Consider the following 23,366-nt stretch of genomic DNA (forward strand, 5'->3'; position numbering starts at 1 on the left):
TTTATATTAATTATTGCTTTTGTTTATATGTTTTGTTATAGAATCGTTCTTAGTGCACGGTATATCAGCTTTAGTGCTGTTTGATTCAGGGGCTACCCGATCATTTGTGTCGCTCGCGCTCAGCATGCGATTTGTAGGGGCTCTAGGGGAACTAGATTGCCCACTTGATGTAAAGATAGTAGATGATAGGACCGTTCGGGTCGTGAGGGTTCACCGAGGATGTACACTACAGTTGTTCGATGAGAATTTTCTGTGGATCTAGTCCCTATTCCCCTACGAAGGAATAAGGTTATAGTCGGTATGGACTGGTTGAGCCCCAATGAGGTAGTGATTGACTGTGAGCAGTAGCTAGTGAGAGTTCAGAATCCTAGTGGGGGAGCTAAGGAACAAGAGGGTTGAGCTGGTGAAGGTGTAGTGACATCGCAAGGGTTCAGAGTGGATTTGGGAGCTCGAGGAGGAGATGAGGGAGCACTACCCATAGTTGTTCCCCACTTGCTAGCCTCATTTCCAGCCTCTAAGTCCCAAACCCTAATCAACGAAACCCTAGTGCCTTGTATGAGCTTGTGAGTTGTTTTAGAGTGAAGATTGTGTGTTTTGAAGCTTGTTGAAGAAGGAGGAGCTTGGAGATTCAGAAGGAAGCTAGTAGATCCAACAACAACATCTTATCCTCTTCATTTTCTGGATCAAGTTTCAACCTTGCTTAATAGCTTGGTAGATATCCTTCTTATCATTTTATGGGGTTTTTGGTCCAAGAAACATGATCTTTGGGACATGGACGTCCCAAGTGGGTATACTTTTAGATCTATGATCTTGAAGGGCTCATATGGAATAAATGTGTAAACTTTATGGCTATGGAATCCCCATGCTAACTAAAAGTTGCCATTTTAGCCTTTTAAGCTTCAAAAGGCCATGCATGGGGATATGCCTTAGTTTGGAGTATGGATGACTATGGAAGCCCCATGGAAGCTATAAGTTGCCATTTTAGCCTTTTAAGCTTTTAAACTTTATGTGTTCATGGAGTGCTTAAAGTCTGGATCTCAGTGAATATGCCTTAGTTTGGAGTATGGATGGCTTGTCGACAAAGATCTTGGTCCTAAAGGTTTAGGGTTTGAGCTAAACCCATGAAGAAGGGCTATTAACGGGTAAACTTGGAAAGTTTACCCTTAAAAGGACATTTTCAGTGTACATGAGGAATAAGAAGCTGAGATCTGAAGAGTAGGGGCTTAATCGTTTAAGTAGGCCCAAACAGACTAAAGAACTCGTCGAGTCCATGGAGAAACTCGACGAGTTGATTCGTTTTGTCCTAATTCTGTACCAGATAGAACTCGATGAGTCAGGGAGATGACTCAGTGAGTTGGATCGTGATTTCAGTATTTCTGAGTTATAGAACTCAGCGAGTTGATAGGTCAACTCGGTGAGTTGAGTCAACCCAGAATGTTGAATTTGACCAGAATGTTGACTTTGACCAGGGTGTTGACTGTGACCAGGGGTAAAGTAGTCATTTTTCCCTAAGAAAGATTTTGGATATTGATTAAGTTTTATTGTGATGATGTTAGCGGGGAGCCGTGGAAGCAGCCGATAGAGATTCCTTATCGAGAGATTCAACAGCCAGCTTTGTGAGGTGAGTTTTCCTCCAATAGGAATGGGTCGAAGTCACCAATATCAGTCCATTTATGTATGTTAGCGTATGTCGGGCTTCGGTCCGATGCATGGGTTAGCCCGATGTAGATTGCATGCTTCTGGACTTTGGTCCGATGCCGGGGCAAGCCTGAGGAATGCTTTGTATGCTTGATATCTTCGTGATTCTTGCATGTGTATGTTATTTGTTCCAGGATTCGGTCCGATGCCGGGGCAACCCCGAGGAATGTTTAGCTTATGTGTTATGTGTTATATGTTCCAGGCTTCGGTCCGATGTCAGGTCAAGGCCGAGGAAAGTTTATATGTTTGTGTTATGTGTTTATGTTATATGCTTGTTGACACGATATATGTATACCAGAATTCGGTCCGATGCCAGGCGCGGCCCGATGTAGTGGGAAAGGCCCAATGTATGCTATTATGTGTTTATGTGTATGATATGTGGTAGTTTAGGGAGACTCACTAAGCTTCGTGCTTACAGTTTTTAGTTTTGGTTTCAGGTACTTCCGGTAGCAAGGGGAAGAGCTCAGGATGATTGCAGTGCACACACCTTTTTTCCAGCCTGGGATGTTTTGATTCTGATATTTAGACATGTGACTTTGATACAGTATTTTGATATGATGATTTGAGATACATGACTTATGATTTTTATATGATGTTTGATGACTTATGTTTTTTCTTAAATGATTTTAAAACGAAATTTTTGGACCGTATTTTTGGGTGGTTACAAAAGAGCGAGTGACATTCTCACCCATCCGAGGGGAGACACTTCCCATGGTCGCAGTACATGCTGGGCCAAGCAGAAGCGTAAGTACGAGCTCCTGCAGAGCATGGAGGACGAAATTCAGCACTTCCACACCAAGAGCCGGTGGTGGAAACAACAGGGAACCACTAGCTATCAAGAAACACTTGGAGAATATGAGAAAAGGATGCACAACCATGACGAGGTAGTCATAGTGGAGCACTCGACCAACAATAAAGTGAAGGATGAGAAACGGGAGTATGGTCAAACTCCGTGCAAGTCGTAGGATAACCATACTCCAAGTGCCGACGTGAAAGACCGGGCCCGTGCCCTGGTACTTAGACATTTAGAGTCTAATGTCTTGTGTCTTTCCTTTTTAAGAGTTAATATAAATTTTGTTTTAAAAGAGCTTTCCAAAATTCTATTTAATCAATTGTAAACACAAAAGCAAAGAGGTTGTGCATATTTTCCAAGTAGCAACAACGGCTGATCACCTACGCTACTTGAGCAAAATCTATTCAAGAATGCAACCATAGGTCTCAAAGAATCATAATCTTTACCTAAAACTTCCCAATAACATCTCAGAGCTGAGAATATATAAATTTTAGTTGATGGAATAAAAAAAGTGGTCTTAAAAAGATTCATAACCTTTCCCCTAAAATCAAACAATAAAAGGCCTTGAGGTGACGATCTCGGCCAAAACTCAGGTAGCTAAACCTCAGAATATAGCGAAGAACATAGGCTAATATTTCGCGACTTAACATAAAAAAACCCGATTAAACATGCAAGTCAGTGATATATATGTCAATAGTAGCGGTGATACGATGTCTAAAACGCACACTAACTGATCAACGCGAACCCTAGAACAAGGGAGTGTGCATAAAAGAATTACAGTAAAAATATTGAATAACCCTAGCCTAAAGATATCACAGGTCAATTCAAAATACAAAAAAAGAGAAAACATTTCCATACCAAGTACAAAGAAAAATACACAGTTCTTGGTCATTGACAAACAATATCTTTCATTACACATATAATACAAGGAAATGTAGACACATTACAGAATGAATAAAAAGGGACAAACAAAAATCAGTCCTCAGCGTTCGAGGAAGAGCTTCCCGGACCCGACCTACGACAAAACTGGCGGAAGTTGTCATAATCCAGCTCTCCTAGACAAAAGTGGCCTAAGAAATCCATCTCAACAAGGGACGGAAGGAAATATCCACCTCTTCATCTCTTTTCGAGACACGACTAGGATCTGGGGCTTCCGGTTCACTAGAAATTGTTGAACGACTAGCTAACCATTTCCATTTTTCAAGCCCAAGGGCCTCACATGCCTTTTGAACACCCTCAATCATGTTGGCAAATTCAACGCTCTCGATAACCTTATCAATTACTTGGACCACTGCCTTTTCCAACATCCATTGCAAGCTGCCTCGGGAAACAACACCGTTAACCCGGGCACGGGCCAGTTAACGTTGGCACCTAGCCAACTCGCTCACTAGAACAACCTTCTCTTGAGTAAGAGAACTCACTTGATTTTTGAGTCGGTCCGCTTGGCCTTCCAAAGTGGCCACATGATCTTCCAAAGCGAACTTCTCGTATGCCATAATGCAATTTTGCTCGGATAGTACTCGACGATTTGCCTCAGAATCATGGAGTTCCTGGCTTACGCCTGCAACGACATCTTTCAAAGTTTTTAACAGTGCTTCATTTATGCCAGAGCGGCAAACACGGTCAGCAGCAGCAACCATAAGGGCAGAAGTTTGAGCAGCGGCATATCAAAGGTCACCGGCCATACGAGCGCCCGATTGGGCCGCAAGCAACTCCATTGTGGCCGGTGGATGAGCACAACTACTTTACTCCTAGGCGGCGATGTCTTCCGACAGTAAGGAATCCTTAGTAACCACCCAGCCTAGAGCATAAGCCTCGAAAGCCAGGGGGTGAGGCACAGTTCTCACTTTATCAATCATGGAAGGCTTGCCCGATGGTGAAGATTCTTCTGACACGCCCAGGGCACCCCTAGGCACGAAACTAGAACCAGGATCAATTGAGAGTGAGCCAGTAAACGACGAAGGTAATGCATTTAAAGAACGAGGCACCACCACTATCTCTTTCTGCCCAGGCACAATTCAAAACAAATCACCATCACAGATGCAGACTTCCCTTCCATTAATCCGAATGACATTCCATGATTGTCGCTCACTTCCGAACTCGTCAGAATGATCAAATAAGCATCACTGCTTACAGTGTTGCAATGAACTTCCTCAAAGACAATGTTGTTGAGTTCTACCTATGTGATCTCAAACTTGCACATTTGTTCGGAACTGAAAAGCTTTTGGCTAAGATCGACTACGAACAGCCTAAAGTAGAAATTCTGGTAGAAGGATATATTGATGAACCAATGCTCAGATATGTCTACTTGCAAAAATAGACGAAAAATAGGTATTGTTTTGAGTCCTTGACAAGTACCTTGTTCCCTCCAATATCCTTCAAAAATTCATTGCAAATGGAAGTCCAAAATTGGCTCTATAGAGCTTACTTGTTCATCATTGAAGAATCCAACTAAGCTGACATGATTGCTAAGTTCACTTAGGGGAGATTGTTGAATCATGAAAAGTGAACCTCTAGTAATCCCAAGCAATTAAGGTAAGATGTTAGCTGAGTCTGAGATGTGATGAAGTTCTGAGATGAAGATCAATTCGAGATCAGAAGTCTGTTCACGCTTTTAATGCATTTTTTCTTATTGTTGATGTAACAGTTCAAAGGACTTACTTTTATGTATCTTTTAGATATCAGTTCGTCAAACGCTGGTTATTATCCAGTCCTAGGAATGTTCCTCGGTTTGTACTATGTTCATCCTCCATTGTATAAGGAGTGAGTATTTCACCATTAATGACAAGTGAACGATTCAAAGATTTACACCAAGAATAGCAAATATTCTCTTCACATCACTTTCACTTTTCCTTCAAGTCATATTTCCTTCAATATATTCTTCTTGTTCCTAAAATATCTTTGCATTGATTATACTCTAAGTTTTCTTCATTTATTACTTGAATACTTATGTAACGCCTCGATTCTCAGTTATTGGTTTAAATAATAATTTCTTTGGTTTTAAGTCCTACTCGACGAGTTAAGGCTGCCCTACTCGTCGAGTAGCAGCGAGGTGGGATCGCACATTTAGTGACCTACTCGCCGAGTCCATAAAGGGACTCGACAAGTAGGAGCTGGCAGATGAAACCCTAAATTTCGGGGTATTCATTGGCCATCCCCCACCCTCCCCTTCACTACTTCTTGCCCCTCTAAAGCCCTAATCGTGTGTGAGCTCATTTTGTGCATTCTTAAGCTTGAAGGAGGATTTTCTAGGAGAAAAGAGCTTGGAGATCAAGCGTTCAGAAGCAAGGAGCTTGAAGGACCTGAGATCTATTGTAGTTAGCATCTTTTGGAAGGTATAAATCGTTACCCTAACTTCATTCATTCTAGATCCCCTCTTTGGACAAATTCTAGGGTTTTCATAGTATGATTGGAAGCTATTCTTCCTTGCAACCTCAGATCTAAAGTTGTAACTTTAGATCTGGGCTCCTTTGGGCTTCTTAGTACATAAAGTTTCCAGCTTGTGCAAGAATGAGACTCTCCTAAGGTGTAAAGCTCCATTAGAAGCTTAGATTGGTCATTTAGGGCCTTTAGAACCTTGCATGTGCGTAAAGTTTGCAACTTTACGTGATAAACATGCCTTAGAAGCTTGGATCTGTAATCTGGAGCCTTGCCATGGCTTAAAAAGCGTCTGCATGGATGGAGGTATGCGAGCACTCGGCTAGCCCGATGAATTTGGCCGTGAACTCGACGATTTGGATGAATAACTCGACGAGTCCGTTGAAGTTTGCCTTGAAGTTGGCGACTCGTTAGAAGACTCGGCGAGTCGACCAGGGTTCTCCCAATTCTTGGGCACGTATGAGCTCGACGAGTTAAAGGAGAACTCAACAAGCCAATCAAGGATTTCACGACATCTCGAGTTCAGGAAGGACTCCACGAGTCGAGTCAACATGGACTGCTGACTTTGACTGTGGGCGTTGAATTTGACCAAGATTTGACCGGTTGACTTCTGAGGGTATTCTGATAATTTGGAAACTGATGGAAAAGGGTTTTATGGTATTTATAGGTAGTGAAGTTCGTGTTGGTGATCCGGGAGTTGAAGCTTACTAGTTTCTGACGTCAGTTGCGAGGTGAGTTATCCTCACTATACTAAGGAGTCTAAGGCACCAAGGCCGACCCGTTTGATATGTTATCTTGAGTTGTGTTAGATGTTGAGTATGACTTAGTGTTGCATGCTAGTGGTTATGCCTGTTAGGTAGGTCTGTAGGACTACCTATGATGTTATGTGATTATTGCATGCTCGATTGTTATGATTGATGTGTTTGTTATATGGGATGGTTTGAGGTTGTACTGCTTCGTGCGGTAGCCAACAAACCCTAGGAGCATTCCCGTTACGGGCTAAGGGAGACTCGTACTGTGGGCTCGGGGGCATTCCAGTTACGGGCTAAGGGAGACCCGTACTGTGGGCTCGTGGGTATTGCAGTCTGTAGGGCTCTGGACCCGTTATGTGTTGTTCTGTTCAGTTCGTTATGATATGTTATTGCTCACATGGTTATGTGGACTGTATGTGTATCGATATTTTGGGGGTAACTCACTAAGCTTTCGGGCTTACAGTTTCAGTTTATTGTTTCAGGTACATTAGCGGATCCCGACAAGGCAAAGGCGCGATCGTACCGCTCCTCCTATTATGTTTATGTTTCTAGGAAAACTCTGATAATTAGTATTTTGAAAACAAAGTTGTGATGTTTTGATGAACTTGACATGTCTTTTTAAAGTTTAAATTTCTTTGAAATTTTGGGTGTTACAACTTAGTTGAATATCTATCGTCATGTCCTTACTGGTATTACTAGATTCGACTGGACCCTTCCATTAAGAGGAGGCGTTGATCTTAAAGATTAACTCAAGGTTTGAGTTTTTAAACCCTGTCCTTGTGCATTGATTCTTGTACTCACATTGCGCAAGAGATAGCCTTGGTTCTATACGTCTTACAAAGGTAGATTGTCTTTATAGTTATATAATGATTTTCTTTTCATACTCCCACCAATGTGGGATGGAACAAAACATAATTAACTCCTTTTTAATCTCTTTCAACTACCTTACTTTGACAAGTAATTTCTCATTCAAATTTAATCGGTTTTGTACGTGTAATATATCAAAACAAAGGTATCACGGAGGAGAACACGCATATATAATCATTTGTCCTTTTTTATTACATTTATAGTTCAAAATTTAAGATAAAAATGGTAAAAACCCATTTTTGGAAATCAGTAAAACTGATTTTCAAACAATCCCCTACATGAATGAAAATTGCTTCAACAATTTCAAGCTGCTTAGGTAAAATCCAATAGTTGAATCATGCATATGATAGGTAGGTGTTACCATTTGAACATTCCCTTAAGATATATATTTATTTTTACTGGTAGACCAGTAGACTTGATATCCTTGAACTGTTCATCCATATGTGTAAATAATCAATACATATCTCACATCAGTCTCCCTTACCTAGTTAGATTCTTATTGATGTGTACGTTATAGTCATGGACACTTGCCTGGTTCTATAAGAGCTCTTAGGAACCTTCCCATTCAATTCCCTTTGAAGCGACCCTACTTCACCCTCACATAGGTGATTATATCATTGTTTGTTTTATAGGAATGTGTTGGAGTTGACCCCCATAGTGATCCGCATATGTTATATGCAATTAGGTTGTCCCACTGAACCTGGATATTGGGATCTCCAGTAAATTATGTTGGGTTTTCCTTTGCAATAAATTACTCATTTATGGGTTTTAATCCCATTCCTCTTGACGACTTTACAACTAACTCCCTATTTAACTCTTTGGTTAGCGGATGTACAATGTTATCCTTGGACCTTAAGTAGTCAACTAAGATAACTCTAGTTGAGAGTAGTTGTCGAATGGTCTTGTTTCTTCAACATATATGTTGATACTTACCATTATACATATCATTTTGCGCCCGCCAAATTTCTGATTGACTATCGCAATGGATTGAGATTGTAGAAACTGGTTTAGGCTATCCCGATATATTTTCTTGAAATTGTCGTAGCCATTCATCTTTTTCTCCACTTTTCTCAAGTGATATAAATTTAGATTCCATGGTGGATGTAGCTATAACTATTTGTTTTGAAGATTTCCATGATATAGCTCCACCTCCAAGTGTGAACAGAAACCCATTAGTTGACTTGTAATCTTTAATGTTAGATATCTAATTTGCATCACTATACCCTTCTATCACCTTGGGATATCGTGTATAGTGCATCCCATAATTGCGAGTATATCTCAAGTATTGTAATACTTGTTTAATACTCTTACAGTGTTCATCACTTGGGTTACTGGTATATCTACTTAGTTTGCTTATCGAAAAAGCTAAGTCAAGTCTGGTACAACTCATAAGGTACATCAGACTACTAATAAATCTTTCATATTCGACTTGTGAAACTCCTTCACCTCTATGTTTACTTAGATGGCGACTTGTATCAATTGGTGTCCTAGCCAAAGTAGTATCAACAAAGTTGAACTTTTCTGTAACTTTTTCCACATAATGATTTTGACTTAAAGTGAGTCCATTTTTAGTCCTTGTGATCTTCACAACAAGGATGACATCTGCCAAACCCATATCTTTCATGTCGAATCTTGCTTTAGCACGTTCTTTGTTGATTGAAGCATTTTATCGTTGCTAACAACAATAAGCATATCATGAACATAAAGGCATAAGATAACTTAACCCTTACTTGTGTTTTTAACATAAACACACTTGTCACATTCGTTAGTATTATATCCACTTTCTAACATTACATGGTCAACCTTCTGATGCCATTGTTTTGGGCTTGTTTCAACCCATATAATGACTTCACTAGTTTGCAAACCTTTGATTCTTGTAATGGGGAAACATACCCTCCTGGTTGCTCCATGTAAATTTATTCTTCTAAACCCATTTAGAAAAGCTGTTTTAACATCCATTTGATGTACTTCATGATTTATTATAGAAGCGATTGCAAGTACCAATCTAATGGATGTAGTACGTGTGACATGAGAGTACATATCAAAGTAATCAAGACCACTTTTCTGTCTATAGCCTTTCATTACTAGCCTTGCCTTGTACTTTTCAATGGTTCCATCTGCTTTCATTTTATTCTTGAAAAATCCATTTATAGCCTAGTGGTTTTCAACCTTGAGGTAAATGCAATAGCTCCCAAGTATGTTTTTGCAATATGGAATCATTTCGCTCTTAATAATAGGTTTACTCTTGATTAGTTCTTGAACCTTTTCAAGATCATATAGACTCCCACTGACCTCTTGACATATAAGATTCTCTTGTCAAGAAACATTTCATGAAAAATATTCAAGAGTTAGTGTGGGTTCCTATCAAGACAAATCCATAACACACGATTGGTCTTAGTTGGTCTTTGTCTTATCCAAGACATCAAAAATTACCAATTTCAAACGTGAAAGGGTAAGAAACTTTTCTACTCCACATTTGATGAGTGTTATAATCCTTCTTAAAATGATGTCGCTCAAGTCACAATCTTCGAGTATGACTCTAAGACTTGATTTTGGAACGAAGTATGATTTACCTTTTGATTTAACCATTTCAACAATTTTCGATACCTCTTCTTAGCCATACTAGTGCACTAAGGTGTCCTTAGAGGATCAATTGTGACACGGTTTCATAATCACTAGGTTAATCGCAAAACACGGTAATTAAGTACTCTCCCTTCTTTTCAGATTGGAGAAACTTTTATCTTTCTGCCTGATTGATTCTTCCTATTCGTTATGCTATACATTGAAACCTTCTCAACGATTCAGAATCACACTTAATCTTATAAGCATAACAATATTTACTAAACCTTTAGCAAATCATGACGAATACTCTTATCGTTCTTTGTGGCGGACTTGACCTAGTGCACTACAATGCGTACCAGATCCTTTATTCCTTCACTTGACTCAGATGCTTATCTGGACAAGGAATTAGTCTTAATTTCCCAAATACGAAGGTTCTCATTCATCATACAATACCAATCGCATGATTCCAAGTTTCTGTCCAATTGAAACTTGGGTGATGAGAATCTTCCTTATTTGTAAATTTATGACACTACCACAGATAACATAACTAAGAATCACATCCATTTTCAATATTGCTAACAATAGAAACACACCAACATCAATTTTCACAAAAGCCATTGCAAAGATATATAAATAAATAAGACAAAACAAAATTTATTTTATTTATAAAAAGTTGTGGGAAAACTTGCCCTTGCAATGCAAATTCAAATGAATACTATGCTATTACATATTCCTAAGCAATCTATCATAACTCTAAGTAGCAACTTAAAATCCAATCATCGGATCTTGCGATCGAAATCCATTTCTTCGTGATCAGACTCAGCTCGCTTCTTTCTTTAATCTTTCTTTCTTTTCTTTGATCCTGAAGCAGAGTCATACATCTTGACTCTCCCATCTCTTAGATCTCTCAGGTAGTCAGGACAACTTTGTAACGAATGCCCCTTGTTTTTGGCAGTAGAAACATATGGATTCTTCTGGAATGATACATAGGACTATCTCAGACTCAGACTTTCTCTTGAGTAGAGAAAACTTTATTGGACTTCCAATGTTTCCATTTCCCATAGAAGGTTGGGATATTGATTTACCAAACAAATTTGCTCGACCAGTGCGCCAAATCATTGCTGATTCAGCAGCAATAAGCAAATAGGTCAAATCAATGAGGGTCACGTCGTGGTCCATCATATAGTACGCTCTAACGAACTTACCATATGAATCGGGAAGTGAGTGAAGAACCAAGTCAACACCCAGCTTCTCCGAGACATCGGCGCCCAACATTCCCAATCAATCAATATGCAACTTCATATCCAAGACATGAGCGCGTACCAACTTTCCATCTTCGTGTCTTTTCGCCAACGGGGCTTGAGAGACCTTGAACTTTTTAAGTCTTCAAACACGTGGGTCAGGGAGAATTATTGGAGGAGGTGGAGGAAGTGAATAATGATTTGCATTTGCATAATCCAATCGTGGAACATTATCTTCAAGTGGAAAACTTTTTCCAACGGATTCAGGAAGACTATAGTTGTCAGACTTTGACATCAACAAAACGGGAGAAAATTTAAGTTAGTTGATTGAGTCCTTAATAAAACATTCAAATGAGATATTAAGGCTAGGACCCAACACAATTTTCTACAATATGGAAGAGGGATGTCGTAATCCAAATTGCAGAACATTTGAAGGTAGGTAAATGACGAATTACCAATTTCCACCATGAAAAACAAAAATTGAAAATTAGATTTTAAATGAATTGAAACTCCTAGATATTTTGACATTCATTGAACTTTTCAATGGCATGTTTAAATCTCAAGTGTGCCCTTCGTTTGTGACTAGGACGCCGAAGATCACAAACGAGTTGTGGATAACCACACAAATATACATGGTGCCCCCAATGTTATAGTCACCTAATCTACGTTCCGGTTCACCACACACGCTCCATTGATCTATGACAAACATCGAGTCACATTTTTCCACCTTTGCTTAGAGTCCAATTAGTGTGTCGATTAACCACACACGCTCCACTAACGTCTTAGCAAGGGTACAAGGTGTAATTTCATGGAATAGCACCAACTCCACATTTTTTCTAACGTAATTAAGATTTGGGAATTTATAAAACATTTAGTTACTTCGTATTTCTTTATACTTATAATGGAAGGTTGTGTCCTATCCTACCCGTTCGGATAACGACTCTCCACTAGTCAAGAGTGTGGTGGGTAAGAGTGGATACCCAATGGCGGTCATTTTACAGGCCGCTTCCTTAAACACCCCATATAGACTAGCTTCATGAATGAGGCCTACTAACGGTAACACTGACCTTTTACTTATACATATATAATATTAGACCTTTAATTTTATATATAGTATAAGGGTGTATTTTACACTTTTAAAAATACTAAGTGGTTTAATTTAATAAATTATACCTTTTAATTTAATTAAATATAAACCATATCATTATGGATTTATTAACTCTCTTTTAATTATACACTTAATTAATTTAATAAAACCATGAGGGTGTAATTTGAACCTTTCAAAATGTTAGGGTTTTAGAATTTAATATTTCAAAATTAATACCTTTTATTTCAAAACATTTAAATTCCAAAACTTGAGGACAAGTTTTGAAACTTTTCAAAACTTCCTAGATCAAATTACAAAATAATTTAATTAATCAAATAATTGGTAATTATCTAAATTTGACATAATTCAATTTTATGGCAAGATAATCCATCAAATAATTCAAATAAATCAAGTTTATCACATAAGGAAATGATTATCTAACTACTTTGACAATAATCTTCTATTTTGGTAAGGATAATCACTACAAATTAATAAAAAACGGATTTTATCAATGAAAAAACGTTTATGGTAATTATCCACAACCAAAACAGGTCAAAATCCCATAAAAACAACAATCAGACCTACAAACTTGTCAAGTCAGGGATTGATCTAGTTTGTCTAATGAACATGCAATAATCATCCAAAGCTCATAAACCCTAGATCTAGCATGCAATAACCGAATTAACATATGAACTAGGGTTTAGATCTTACCTTGATTGTTATGTAGCAATAACAATCACAATTCATTTTGATCTTGACCTTTGAAAACTTACTACCTCAAATGTTGTACCTCTAATGGAGTCACAAACACCATGAGCAACTAGATGACCTAGGAGAAGGAGGAGGAGCGCCAAAAACGTCCAAGAACCCTTAGGTATTACTTCGCCACATTTTGCGGCCTTAGGGGTTCCTTATATATGTAGGCTATTAGGGTTTTCAACTAGGAAACCCTAATTTGACTGCTTAGGCCCTAAGCAGCCCATGGACTCCCTCCTTAGAGGCCTTGGACGAATTCTTATGGGCTTCCCCATAGATTTCGTCGACTCCAACTTCTATGGAGTCCATTAGCCCATTTATGCAACAATCTTATAATTACACAATCAGTCCCCTTTATTTAATTAATCTCTTTTAGCCACAAAATTAATTCTTATTAATTCTTGACTAATATTAATTAAACAATATGATTTCTCTTTTAATATATTATTCATATAATATGTTAATAAATCATACTTAATCCTCTTTCTCCTTAGTTCATCCTATCAATTGCTATGGTGAAGACAACCCAAAAGGACCATGATGACAATCGGGTAAAGTACATACCAAAATAGTTATGGATTTAGACACCTAATCCAACAATAACAACTTCAAAGAATGAAGTTTTACACAGAAAATCACCAACTAAAAGGGATTTTCTGTGTAATATGAACTGATGAAGGAATAAGAACTCATGAAACTTCCTTTCTTCCCCAACTTTCTAAACTAAACACCAAAATACGAACGAAAATCGATCTGAAGATGTTTTTGCAATCTTTGGAAATGTTCAAATGAACAAGAGCATAAGAGATTTGCGATCTGAACAAAAGTGATGAAGCTGATCTAGAGATCTGGAATAAATGGAATAGATCTTGAGATCTTATATATATATATATATATATATATATATATATATATATATATATATATATATATATATATAGAGAGAGAGAGAGAGAGAGAACAAAGCGGATCTAGAGATCTAAATGTTAGGTAAGCAGATCTGAGTAGATCTTGGCGAGAACCAAACGGATTTGAACAGATAATCTTAGAAATGAACAGATCTGAGCAACCTTGAGATGAAGAAAAACATATCTGAAAAATCGGAGGCGAAATTGACGTTGAGACCAAAAGATGATAGCTATTCGTTCTTGGTCTCACGGATGGCGCCAAATATTGTGACATATGCTCACGCTGTTGGGTCTTTTATGTTGGATCCGGGTCGGAGATCTGGAGGTGGTTCCATCAGCGAGTTTCTGGTGAGATACCTAGGCAAACATCACAACAAACTTGTTAGCATTTTCCCAAGGATTGTGCCTCGGGAGCAAGCTATGACGATCAAGTTAGATCAGTTGGTAGAGATGAGATGCTTCTTCTTAGATCGAGAGAACCACCTTGGTGTTGCGTGCATGCGTTTAGCCATGGAGGCTCTAGGGTTTTAGCCCCTTGGGAAAGGTCCCCCTCCAAAAAGGAATTTATGTTCCATTTATATGGGACAATTAGGTTTAGAGAGAGTTAGGTCATGCCTTGGGCTAGCCCAACTTAGGCCCAGCTAGCAGGGAGCTACGTAAGGCCTCATGACGTCGCCGAGCGCTAGACAAGGCTGGCATGCCAAGTCTTAATGTTTAGACCATGCTAATGGACCATATACTAATAGGGTCTGTCAAGACCGCTATGATCAAGCTTTTTGACAAGCGTTATGTTGTCATCATTGAGGATGTTGCTGTTGCAACCGTTACAGTCGTTAATGTTGTAGGATTGCAGGGGAGAGGGATCACACAGTACCAGGAGTTTAGCAACATGAATTCCCTGGAGTTCAACGGGGTCAAGGACCTGATCATCTCCATGAGATGGATATCTGATATGGAGGGTTGTTTCTTTACTTACTCGTACCTGGAGGACCAGAAGGTCAAGTTCGCCTTGAACCTTCTACAATTGGGGGTGAAGGATTGGTGAAATCTGGTGACCAGTGCTTATTCTCCTTTGGAGAAAGCCATAATGACTTGGGAGCAGTTCATGGAGATGTTCTGCACTGAGTATGTTCCATTGGTCGAGAAGGAAAGGTTAGCCCTGGAGTATCTGTCGCTGAAGCAGACGAAAAAATAGGTGACAGAAATCACCAAGATGTTCACTAAGAGAGCCCTTTTCTTCCTTGAGTATGTTGGTTTGGAGCGGGTCTAGATATCCTGCTACTTGAGCAAGCTCAAGACTGAGATTCAGGAGTTTTTTTCCGACTCATCAGTATCATTCCCTCTCCGAGTTGTAGTCATTCTCATGGAGGACAAAGACTAAGATTAAGACCCAGGAGAGAGAGAGAGAGAGAGAGGGAGGGAGAGAGAGGGAGGGAGGGAGAGAGAGAGAGAAGAGATAGGCCCTATTTTAGACTCTACCAACAGAGAAGCAGTTCAAGCCGGCCGATTCACAATCCGAAGGCCAGAGCGGCCAAACTTGTGGCAAGTACGGGAAGGTGCATAAGGGAGCATGTTGATCAACAACTGGGTGCCAAAAATGTGGCAGGGAGGGCCATTATGTGAAGGAATTCCATCAGCGGGCTCCGTTAATGAGTACCAGTATTTGTTTTCATTGTGATTAGGTTGCTTATATAAAGGTCAATTGTCCATTGCTCGCTTCGAGACCAGTGCAGGAAACAACTCCTACTACCCATCGGATCACATATGTCTATCAGGTGAGGGTTGAGGCTCCAAGGGCCAGGAGTCATACTTTTTAGCTTATTGTAGAGAGGCTAGGCTGGCGCCTGACTTCATTACCGGTATGTATTCATTTATTACTATGTCAAGTTAAATTTCTATATGCCTATGCTTGTGTTCCTCATAGGTACCTTCTTTATGAAGTCCTTGTCTGTTCTTGTACTTTTTGACTCAGGTGCGAGTTGTTATTTTGTATCTCAGTCTTTCAGTAGGGATTTTGATATGACCCTTCGAGTGTTGGAGTGTCTGTAGCGAGTTTTGATTGCCAATAAACACAAGGTTTCTGCTTTGAGCATTTTTCGTGATTGTACTTTGGAGATATTTGGATCGAACTGATTCCTATCCCTATGGGGAATGTATGAATGATCATAGGGATAGATTGGCTGAGCATTTTGGATCCGTGATTGATAGCGAGAGGCAGCTTGTGGTGGTTCGAACCCTAAGTGGGTGAGAACTAATATTTATGGTGAGGATACCAGAGTTGGTTCAACCTTTTGTTCGGCTGCTAAAGCTATGCAGTATATCCATCGTGGATGTTTGGGTTATCTCGCGTATGTGGTTGACACACGAGTTGAGGGAAAGAAGTCGGTTTCAGATATGCTGGTGGTAAAGGAGTTTCTAGATGTTTTTACAGAGGAGTTACACAGCTTGCCTCCCGTGAGGCATGTGAAGTTTAAGGTCAATCTGATCCCAGGTGCAGCCCTGATTGCTAAGGCGCCATACCGCCTCGTGCCACCTGAGATGCAAGAGTTGTCTTCTCAGCTCTAGGAGCTGTTGGGAAAACGGTTTATCCAACCGAGCAATTCAACATGGTGGTGTCGATTTTATTTGTGAAGAAAAAGGATGGTTCTCACCAAATGTGTATAGATTATAAGGAGTTAAACAAGTTTACAGTGAAGAAACATTACTCACTTCATAGGATTGATAACCTTTTAAGTCAACTGCAGGGTGCATCTTAGTCATCCAAGATTGATTTAAGGTCAGGATAGCATCAGATGAAGGTCAGAGAGGATGATGTAGAGAAGAAAACATTTCGAAACTGATATGGTCATTATGAGTTCGTAGGATGCCTTTAAGTCTCACCAATTCACCTACAACATTTATGGACCTGATGAACCAGGTATGCAGACCAAGGCTCAACAGATCGGTCATTGTTTTTATTGATGATATTCTGCTCTATTCCAAGACTAGGGAGCAGTATGAGCAACACCTCTGAGAGTTACTTGGAGTGTTGAGGAGGGATAGATTGTATGCCAAGTTCTCCAAGTGTGAATTTTGGTTGTGGGAGGTCTAGTTCTTGGGACACCTCATCAATCAGAATGGAATTTTGGTCGACCCAGCCAAGATTGAGGCAGTTATGCAGTGGGATGTCCCAAAGTCTCCATCTAAGACCAGGAGTTTTATTGGGTTGGCTGGTTACTATCAGAGGTTCATCTAGATTTTCTCCAAGATTTTTTTCCTCTTAATTGGTTGACGAAGAAGAGTGGCTATTTGTTGGCGGCCAGAGCAGCAAGCTACATTAGAGACTCTGAGGCGGAATTTATGTAAGGCCCCGATATTGGCCCTTCCGGAAGGTGTTGAGGATTTTGTGGTATTTTGTGATGCTTGAATCCCAAGCTTTAGGGCACTACTCATGCAGTGGGGTAAGGTCATCGTGTATGCTTCCAAGCAGTTGAAGCCTCATAAGGTTAAGTATCTGACACACGATTTGCAGTTGGGGGAAGTGGTGTTTGCCTTAAATATTTGACAACACTATCTATGGGGTCTGTTGTACCATATACAAGGATCACAAGATCCTGATATATCTTATGGAACAACCAAATCTGAACATGAGGCAATGTTGGTGGCTTGATGTGGTCATGGATTATGACTGTGATATTTTTTTTATCTAGGGAAGGCCAATGTGGTCACTGATGCTTTAAGCTGCAAGGTAGCTAACACTCCCATTCGAAGATTATGTTTGAGGATGACCATCGTTTCACCACTTGTGGACTTGATCAAGGAGGCTCATGAAGAGGGAATCATGAGGGATAATTGGAATAAGGAGAAGATCAGGGTCTAGATTGATAAATTTGTCACTGATAGTCTAGGACTTATAACCCAGTATGGGCGAGTTTGGGACCCATATTCTGGTGGGGTCCGATATACATTGTTAGAGGAGGTGCACAAGTCTAGGTTCTTGATTCACCCTAGAGCCAGGAAGATGTTTCAAGACTTGAGACTTAGCTATTGGTGGCTTTGCATGAAGAGAGAGAAATAGCTTAGTATGTGAAGAGATGTTTGACCTGTAGGATGTTAAGGCAGAGCACCAGAGACCATACGGAAATCTACAACCATTGTAGGTTCCCATGTGGAAGTGGCATCAGATTATCATGGATTTCATCACAAAGTTGTCGAGGACTGCTAAGGGATTTGATGTCATATGGGTTATATTTAATCGCCTGACCAAAAGTGTCCATTTTCATGCTATCTGGGAGAGTTCTTCGGCCAACAAATTGGCCAGCGTGTATGTGCGTGATATCTTTGCTTTCCATGGTGTACCAGTTTCCATAGTGTTCGATCGAGAGTTCGATTCACTTCTCGGTTTTGGTAGCGATTTCATGAGGAGTTGGGTACGAGATTGCACTTTAGCACTACTTACCACCCTCAGACAGATGGTCAGACTGAACGAACTATTCAGGTGCTTAAGGATATGTTGAGGTCTTACGTCATTGATTTTGATGGGATTTGGGACTCCTACCTCCCTATACTTATGTTTTAGTACAACAAGTACTGTTCAAGCATTGTTTCACCTTTGTATGAGCTTCTATATGGGAGGAAGTGTTGTACTCCAATTTCTTGGGGAGAGTTTGGCCATAGGGTCACGGGGAGGACTGCGGTGGTGCTCCAAACGATGAAACCTTTTCAAAATATCAAGCATAGCTTACAGACACCACAGAGCTAACATAAGAGTTATGTTGATAGGCGATGGTCCGAGTTAGATTTCTAGATTGGGTTTATGGTTCTACTAAAGGTATCACTATAGAAGGGTATTATACGCTTCATGACGCGGGGCAAGCTGGGCCCCCGATTTATCCTTTCCGAGTGGTGGCCTACCAGTTGGATCTGCATGAGGAGCTTAGTTAGATTCATAGCACCTTCGATGTTTCTCAACTTTGAAAGTGCTTGGTTAATGAGATAACAGTGGTTGTGTTAGATGACATTCAGGTCAATGAGCGCCTAAATTATGTGGAGATACCAGTGGCTATTCTAGATAGAAAGACGAAGACCTTACGCAACAAGGTGGTACCCTTAGTCAAGGTTCAGTGGCAGCATCAGAAGGGTTTCGATTGGACTTGGGAGCCTCATTCGGAGATGTGCAAGGACTACCCAAATCTATTTGCAACTGAGGGCTATAAGGATGAAATATAGTTCAAGTGCGGGGGAATTGTAACACCATGTTTCAAGTATATACTTCTTTAATTGTTATGGAATTCAAGTTCAACATGAAAGGATTTTTGACGGGCCACAACATGGTGATGTAGCTCCTACGACGTGGCATTGGCCGATGAAAACTCGCATATAAGTGTGCACCACGACGTGGAAACCTGTTGGCCAAGAAGTGACGACCATTTTATATTTAACCCTAACTTTGGGGTTTGTGCCCCTACTTAAGGAAAGTGAGGGCTAGGGTTTTCACACCCTCAACTTCTATCTGTTGGGTTTTGAGCATTCTAACACTCCTAAGTGTACACGCAACCCTAAATACCTTGGATCTATGTTTTCTCTATTATACATGCAAATATGAACTTCCAAGGTATTATCCTAATCTAGCATACAAACTAATGAATACAACAAGATAGAATACATACCTCTTTGATGTAGAATGTCTTCATGAAGCTTGAGTGCCTAGTGCCTCAAGTGTGACACCTCAAATGGTTCACACAACACCAAATACACTTGGAATGACTTGAGAGAAATCCACAACTCATGAAATCGGCTAGCCCTTCTTTTACACACACTAGTGGCCGATTTTGGTCAAGGATAAGATGCATATATATTTAGGGTTACACCATGTAAAACCTAATTGTCATGGACTTTCATTTCCATGATCCATGGGTACAAATACACCATGGAGCATCATATGGGTTTTAGCCCAACTAGATAATCCATGGAGCATTAACCCACTATATAAGTATGGATGATTTGCACAATCAACCCATATATTTAATTAGTCTTCTTTTGATCACTTAATTAATCCTAGATTAATTCTTGATCAATACTAATTAAATAATCTTATTATTCTTATTATTAATATACTAGAACTTATAATATATTAATAACCATAAGTGTCTTATTTCTCTCTTTATAGTCTATCCAAATGCATGATGCCATGCAACCCAAATGGACCATGCCGGGTCGGGTCAAGTCTTACCAATTATAGTTATGGACTTAGACATTAATCCAACAGTATCCCACTTGGATAAGTCTAAAATTATTATTGCGTATGACTTCAGGAACCGACTGGCAATCGTAGCTCTCAAAAGCTTCTGTCGAACTCTGACCTTGTAGATGAACTCTGACCTTTGTCAGTGACTTGTCCATTAGATAAGGGATCATATATTCCTCCATTCTAGATATCATATGGAATGAGACATGGATTATAATCATTCTCTCTGTCCATTTGTTGTTTCCCGATTTCTAATTTATGATGACTGACTAATTGAACAAATCAAATCAGTCATGGCCCGGCCGAGCACTTCCATTTGTCATCATCAAATCATCGAGGGGCCCACATATATCGCTTTTATCCCGAAGGTAAAAGGAATGGATAAACTTCGACTCATATGGCTTGTTCTACTACTTTTTGTATCATACACAAAGGCACGTTTTATAGCACTGAGTTACTGAATGCGTTTTCGTGCAATCAATGTACAACCAACTCATAGTAACAACTCATATCTCTAGGTTTGAAGAATATAAGATATTATCGTCTCATGATCACTCGTGATAAAATCCATGAAGTGATTCCAATGAGCGCGGGTTGAATCCAATACTCAGAACTTATGAGCACTCATGAGTGTTGTAGCCCTTTGTCCAACATCTTAGACCTCTACAAGCCAACCCATGACAGTCTTAATTCATATCTACTTCCAACATATGAACGACTGTGGATGGTTTGAATAACTTAGTCATTCCGGAAGAATAACCTAGTTTATTCTGGAAGTCAAAACATGCAAAATGAAACACAAGAATAATTGAATCCAATATGGAATCAAAACCTATGAACATAAATAAAACACCTTTTATTTATCACCATATGATTACACATTATTCATTGTATACTGTTTCAGCTGTCAACTTTATTCTTGAATTTAAAACAATAGTAGTCCCATGCTCCAAGCATGTACACTATGTTTTCTAAACACTAGTCATGCCACACACCAAGTATGCATACTATGTTTGTCTATGATCTTTACTTTGTGAAATAGATCAACTGAACATAACTCCAATGATCCTCTTTTCACAGTCCCAAATACTTACTGCAAATGCAAGAATTCCAAAATTCATGCCATTTACTAAAATCTGTTAGATTCTAAACTTATATGCATTGATCCTCTTGTAATGATTATGCACAAAGTCAAAAAGACTTGACAACAACCATTACAGAGCATTCCAAAGGAGATCAGCTCCTTGGAAACATCCTTCTTGCATTAAGTTTCCTAATCTTACACAAATTAAATAATTTCTAACTTAGAAACATTTCTAGATTCCATTTTGACTATCACTTCTGAACAAGAGTTGCCTCCTTACAGATTATGTCAATATGGTCCTTCCAGAATTATCACTATACTTCCAACTGTCCTTGAGCAACCAATCTTTGGTAAACCTTAGATTGTCCTTGACAATTGTTTAATCCTTTTAGTCATATCCAATTCTAGACCTTTTCCCTTCTTAATGCCCCAGGCATTTGGAAAATTTTAGAAAGGATGAATATAGCACATGTAATAGATCCTATATCCGAAGCATATGGGACACAATTCATGATGTCTCACATAAAGACTAAGCCAGTCTTTTGCTATAACATTGCCATTCCTGTTTGCCAAGTTCTTATAATTCAGATTATGAAAAGCGATGCCGTAATCATAATCGAATTTTAGAACGCAAATAATGGACCCATATACATAATTTCCTTATGTTGTGCCATTCCAACATGAAATTCATATATATATATATATATATATATATATATATATATATATATATATATATATATATATATATATATATATATATATATATATATATATCCTTGACTAAATACGATTAAAGCCTCAATCTAAGCTTTTTAGATTTGAGATGAAGTATAATTTCCTCTCCCTTAATTATAGCAAAACAACTTTTTCCCAATTGAAACCTTTTGTTGTCTATAATTAACATTGCTAACTTGCAATACTTATCATAATTATCATGCTCCCACTAACATGATGATTATTAGCATAACACTTATGCTCCCACTAGCTTTGACATGTACTCAGAAATTAGCTGACTTTCTTACCAAAGTTCAGATTTCTGATACTAGATTGTTTTCATAAAACTTTATCATAATCATACACCTTATCTTAGATAGCTCACATGTGTGTCTAAACAATTTTTAAGTGATGGGTTTTGAGCATTCTAACACTTCCTAAGTGTACATGCAACCCTAATAACCTTGGATCTATGTTTGTCTAATTATCATGCAAAGTTGATTTCCAAGGCTATGATCCTATCTAGCATACATGGGGAACAATTTTAACTTAAATAATAGATAGAACTACATACCTTGTTGTTGTAAATGTTCCTTGAAACCTTCTGAGCCTAGCACCCCAAGTGTGATGCCTCAAATGCTTCACACAACACCAAATGCTATGGAGTAAACTTGGAGAGAAAGTATAACACTCTAAAATCGGCTCTAGCCCTCTTGTTTCTTGTCTATCTGATTTTTGGAGAACACATGAGCTTTATATAGTGTTGACACATCTAGGGTTACACCATGTAAACCCTAATGTGTCATGACTCTTCATTTCCATGACCCATGGGTTTGTAACTCCCATGGAGCCTCTATAGAGCATCCAATGGGTTTAACCCAACTTGATTATCCATGGAGCCTCTTAGCCCACTGTATAAGTTATGGATGATTTACATAATCAACCCATATATTTAATTAGTTATCTTTTGATCACTTAATTAATTCTAAAATTAATTCTTGATCAAACTAATTAAATAATATTATTAATATATTAGAACTTATAATATATTAATAACCACAAGTGTTATTTCTCTTATTTAGTCTATCCAATTGCATGGTGCCATGCAACCCAAATGGACCATGACGGGTCGGGTCAAGTACATACCAGAAATAGTTATGGACTTAGACACCTTATCCAATAGTCTCCCACTTGGATAAGTCTAATAACTATAACTGCAAGTATGACTTCAGGAACCAATCGACAATCGTAGCTCTTTTCAAGGTTTCTCGGAACTGAGAAGATGATGGTACGCCAT

Source organism: Lactuca sativa, chromosome 4, assembly GCF_002870075.4.
Source record: "Lactuca sativa cultivar Salinas chromosome 4, Lsat_Salinas_v11, whole genome shotgun sequence".
Classification (NCBI taxonomy): Eukaryota; Viridiplantae; Streptophyta; class Magnoliopsida; order Asterales; family Asteraceae; genus Lactuca; species Lactuca sativa.